Source organism: Lactuca serriola, chromosome 1 (assembly GCF_051521515.1).
Source record: "Lactuca serriola cultivar US96UC23 chromosome 1, Lser_US96UC23_V15, whole genome shotgun sequence".
NCBI lineage: Eukaryota > Viridiplantae > Streptophyta > Magnoliopsida > Asterales > Asteraceae > Lactuca > Lactuca serriola.
In genome coordinates, this window is record NC_136408.1 from 82614364 (window position 1) to 82620363 (window position 6000).

Below are 6000 nucleotides of genomic sequence, written 5' to 3' on the forward strand. Positions count from 1 at the left end.
TCAGTGATTTGGGGTTTGTGTGTGGAATTGCTTGTTATTCGGTAGTCGCAGTAGATCGGTGATTTTGTTCTTTAGGAAGCCTTAAGGTATTACGAGTGGGAAGTATTCTATCTAGGTTGGTTTCTTGTGAAATCAGTTTGATGATGATTCGATGTGGGCAGTCTGTCAGGGAGACAGACCGCCTCAAACTTCAGATTTTGGATGAAGCAGATGTGACCAGGTTGCAAGGAATTCGTTCATCTTAAGGTTCTAGAACCTTATGAGGGTTGGTTTCGGTTGCCTTGGAAAGGTTATGGTATGCTCGGGGCTGTAGCCATGATGCCCTAGTTATGTGGTGTGAGGATTGGTAAGGAATGATTTCGAGGACGAAATCTAATTTAAGTGGGGGAGAGTGTAACACCCGGTTTTGAAAGTGTTCGATTGTGTCTTTAGAGACCAAGGGTATAAGCGTAATCTGACGATTCGGTCTTTTATGGGTCTCGGGTCTTATTCGGAAGGTTGTAGGGCTCGAGTGTGGAGCTGGGAGAGTAGGGTTTCTCATCACCTTTTCGTGGATATGAAGTTCGTAGGAAATAGACTTAGAATGAAGAAGTTCTAGTACTTTAAAGATATTGGCATTATTGGTCCTTAGTAGAGAAAAGTGGCAAGGAGATCCCATGCATGCAAGGTGGCCAGCTCAAGAGTACGCCCAATATAAGCTGGGGTACGCCCAACGTAGGGGGATAAGTGGTCGCAAGTGTTGGAGAGGTACACCTAACGTACACTCAGAGTCCCTTAACCCTAATTTTTAGGGTTGACTTACTATTTAAAGCACCTTAAGTTCGAGAGGTGCGCCTCCCTTTCATTCTCAGAGCCTTAAACCCTAAATTCGAGTGGTAGCTTATCCAAGAGTGTTGTGAGCTTTGTGGGTGCATTTTGGGTGGTTTTTGTTGCATTTCAAGAAGATGGAACTTGTTGCAAAGATGGGAATCAAGGAGGAGCTTGTGGATCTGGTATTTAGGACTCATTATCAGCTTGATGAAGGTATAAAGCTTTGATCTTGATCATTCATCTCTTAAATCTACCATTGTTAGTTTTAATTCATTTTGGTCCCAAGGATGGAACTTTATGGTTGAAATCCGATCCTTAGGCTTAGAGTTGCCACTCTCTGTGTTAAGCGAGTCTCTAAGGCAGAAAGTTGTCATCTTGGAGGTTTTAATGGGTTCATGCATGAGTTAAGACCATTTCCATGGAAGTAGATTATCATTTTTGGAGTTTGAGCTTATGTGGGTCATGCAAAGCCATCAAGCAAGCAACTTTATGGTTTAAGAAGTTGAAGAGGACTTGGATCTGTAATTTTAGCTTCTGGAGTAGAGTATTAAGCACTTAATGGAAAAATGGCTTAACAGAGGGGTACGCTGGGCGTACATGCAAGTATGTGTAACGTACACTTCATTCAGCCAGTACACTTAGCGTACAGAAGAGTACACCCCGTGTACTCGTCAATTATGGGTTTGGTGTGTTTTGGGCCTCGGGTTGGGCCAAGCAATGTACTTTGTGTTTTGGGTCCTTGTTGGGCCATCAAGTTTTGGGATTGATATTTTTTTGTGGAGGCCCATTATGGTTTTGAGCCCAATTTAGAATTGGGCCATTAAAGGACTTATGGACATTAGAGTGTTGGGCTTTGTTTTGGGTTTGGGCCTTAGTTTTGAATCATACTGGGCCAGGGGTAGAATGGTCATTTTACCCCATGCATGGATTAAGGATTATGGTATGGGACCCAATTGCTAACTGGGTATATTGTTTGATGAAGTGACTGCTCTGGAAACTAGCGGGGCAGCAACTAAGGAATTCATGCGGGAAGATTCTGCAGTGCGAGGTGAGTCTTTTCACCATACCAATGGGTCTAAGGCACCAAGGCTGGACCATTTTATGATAGTTGGTATACTTGTTGTGTAGAGGGTGTGTGGCATATTTATGCAGTGATACGTGGTAGAGATAGCTTTTACAGCTAATGGTAGAGATAACCTTTGTGGCTAACGGTAGAGATAACCTTTGGGGCTAATAGTAGAGATAGCCTTTAGGGCTAAGGATAGAGATAGCCTTTGTGGCTAATGGTAGAGATATATTTATAGCTGATTGATATGTAATATGTGGTAGAGGTAGCTTTTATAGCTAATTGATATGTACTATGTGGTAGAGATAGCTTTATAGCTAATTGATATGCGATATGTGGTAGAGATAGCTTGTATAGATAATATGATATGTGATCTGTGTTATGTGGATTGTGTGTGGGGTATGCTCTGGGGGACTCACTAAGCTTTGTGCTTACGGTTTATAGTTTTGGTTTCAGGTATTAACGATTTGGAAACGAAGAGCTCGGATTGATCACAATGCACATACCTATGATTTCCGCAATGAATGATTTTGGGATGAACTATGATAAATGTTTTACTTAATAATGATTTGAAATGTTTGAAATAATGGTATAAATGTTTTAGTTACATAAAAGATGATTTTTTAACCCTTGATTTTGGGTCGTTACACCAAAAGAGTCCAAACATGTCTTGCGGCACACCGAACTTATCTCGTCGGCTGGGAATATTGGAATTATGAGTCGGTATTTAAGGATGGTACGATACTCCACAAGAGACATATGTTGGCCCAACCCATCTACAAGTATTGTTAGAAGAAAATCTTGAGCATGTGGTGCATGCAAACATTGGAAAACTGCTTTTTGCTGAGCCGTCATGTGGAAATGCACTTCCATATTATGGACAATTTTACTAAAAAGGGCACTCGCCAATGTATTATAGGATTTATGGGGTAAGGTGTCCCTAGTAGAAAAACCGCTAAGGTCAATGTTCAGAAGCTTGTTACGAAGAGAAGCTAAGGCACAAGCATAATCAGAATCCATACCATAAATGCCCCTATCCCGTAAAATGTGGTCTTGCAATACCCAAAATTGGGCCCTTGAGGCAACAAAAACATATGAGATAGCCTCTACTGCTGAGTATAAACCCAAACCACCAAACCGAATGGGTAGGGAAGCAAGTCGCCAAAGAAAGGGCCACCACAAAGCATAATGTCCTCAATTGCCTAGCGCAACCTATTATCGAAGAACAACGTCGCCTCCTCCATGTGAACGGGTTGGCATGTCCTCAACCCAAAGAAAAGTTTAATAATATCCATACAAGAACGAAGTAGAAGGAGCTCATGTGGAAAAAGGCGCATCAAATTCACAACGTTTTCAGCTTACTTTATGACTAAGCTGCTAATGAAATTAACTAACATCTCTACTAACAACATCCCGAGAAGTTTCACCCCTAATGGCGGCCTTCTGATACCAACCGGGAATAGCCCCTTATGCAGCTTCCTACCATTACACGAGGGCCAAAAGAGCTATGTTTTCTTGATATTCAACTGAAGGCCCAATTTTGGGCCAATAACCTTAATGATGTCTAACGCTTTGGCCACCTCCTCAGAATCTCCAATAAGTGTGCCATCATCAAGGTACCATGTATGGAGAATAAGCTTGCAATTGTCTCTAATATTATGCAAGAGTGGGTGCAACACAAGGGTAAAGAGAAGTGGTCCCAAGGGGTCTCCTTGTTGAACTCCAGTAGTGTGACAACCCGAAATTTATTCCGTCACTGTAACCCACTTCCGTTAATGAAATTTATTTTTATTTTTAAAGTTTTCCGTTAATTTTTAAGTTAAGTAAATCAATTAGGGTTATTGTCGTAATTTCATACGTGTCGGAAAACGAAAATCACGCGAAATACCCTCGATTTCCTTTGGAAAGTTTTTAGTTCACGATCAAGTCGGGTTACGACCATTTAATCGGGTACAACCATAAACTCCGTTTGATGTCGGGATTGGGTGGATTCCCACCTGGCCATAAACTCAACCCTATATATGGGTTGAGTGGTCTTCATTTGAACCCTTTTCACAATCTAGGAACTTTCTCTCTCTACTCTCTCTCTACAAATCGGATTTTGATCGAAAAACGCCCCTTTCGAGCTTCACAATTGTAAGTTAACCCTCCTAGCTTGTTGTTTAGCTTGGTATACTTGCAAATTCATGGTTTAATTATCCAAAAACCCCAAGAACATATGTTTACGGTTTGGGAACATCCCAAAACCGTAAACACCCTAAAAGGGGGTTTTGATGCCCCAAAAACCCTCCCAAAACCCTTCCGATGTTTGGCTATTGACCTAGAAACTTGTATGAATGATCTTAGAACCCCAAAACATGGAATGAGAGGAGTAAACTTGAGTTTATGGTTGGGGGATTCCCCAAAACCGTAAACACCTTTTAAGAGTGTTAAAGTGCCCTTAACACCTTCTATAACTTGTATAAGTGGCTAGAACCTTGCATGTTTGACCTAGAAGCACCAAAACACAAAAGGAAGGGACAAACATGATTTTACAACCATAAACTCATGTGTTTACGACCGTAAAATCCCCAAGGAAGGACTCAGAAACCGTAAACTCCAAAGAAGGTCCATTTCAAGCCCCAATCACTTCCATAGCCCTTGATTCGAGTCTAGCGTGGTTCCTTGAGTAGTTTTAGACCTTTGAGCACCCAATAACGTCATTCCCATGAGTTTACGGCCGTAAACCCATGGGGGATATGGTCTTGAAGCCGTAAACACCCCTTAAGGTCACCACTCGAAGAGTAAACTCCATAATGAGGCCATACACTCCTTAGATGCAATCCGTATCACCCCTAGCACTTGGAATAAAGTGTTTTCACGTATTAGAGTGTATTTACTTACTTAATTAGTGATTTGATAACTAATTAGATACAATTAGGTATCGCTTCATGTTACATAGGATCCTCACGTGTGTTCAAGTCCTCGATTGACACCTAGCATCCTACCCGACACGTTCATCCATTCCAATCACAGCAGGTGAGTTCATACCCCTACATTTTTCCTAGTTTTTCATGTTTTTAGGGGGGAATACAAGCAAATCATAAAGGATTTCGTAATTTAAAAACTGATGTAATTATAACAGATTTTCTATCAAACTTTTAGATACCTTTATCCCTTTTGTAATATGCGGAGCATAAGGGACGATTTCTAAATATAATTACATAGTTTTCGAAACAATGTGGGAACTTATCAAACCATTCAAATTATTATGGGAATAATTTGGGATGTTCATTACTTGTTTTACGGATTCGAATTTCATGCAAAGTCATTATATAAACTATGTCTGAATTAGTTTATCCATTATTAATCTAGAGTATCATGCTAAATAATTATCTTGTGTTTAATTATTTATACTCTACTTGGTTCCAAACGATTTTGAAACTCGATATCAGTCAATTATCCCGTGAATTAGTTAATACTAGCTTGTGAGACTTATCTTTGTTATGCCCTTTGGGGTACCAATAAATCCTCTCCGGTAGTATAACCAGAGTCACCTGGAGGGGGAGCGTGAAATTTGTGGATAGATCTATTCGGGACGGACAATCCCATACCTAAACTGCTAGCTACAGTTAGGCGGGCACGCCTGGGGTGACAAATTTTGGAAATCGTACAACGCTTGAAGAACGTCAAGGAGGTCACGGGTCAAATTAGTATGGTTATACGACTCACAATACGTATAAACTAACTTTGTTCACGGACTTCTTTTGTTTCTTCTATAGTTTTATTTATGTAATAAGACTACCTACCTACTTACTGGATGGTATTCCAGGGACATAACTTATGATTTTATTTTAAGTAGTAAAACTACTATACTTACTGGTGGTAACTAGGGTTTTTCTTATCATATGGAAATCGACAAACATGTTAGAAAATATGGGATTTTCTTGGAAAACATGCATATATATTTCATAACTCAGTAACAATGGTTTTTGATATTTACTGCATTCTTTAACAATGGAACTGAAAGTATTTTCACAAGATTTATTAACCAGTTTTTCCTTACAAAACATGCTTATGAACTCACCAGCTTTATGCTGATATTTCTAAAACTGCTTTTATTCTCAGGACCACGTTAGGCAGGT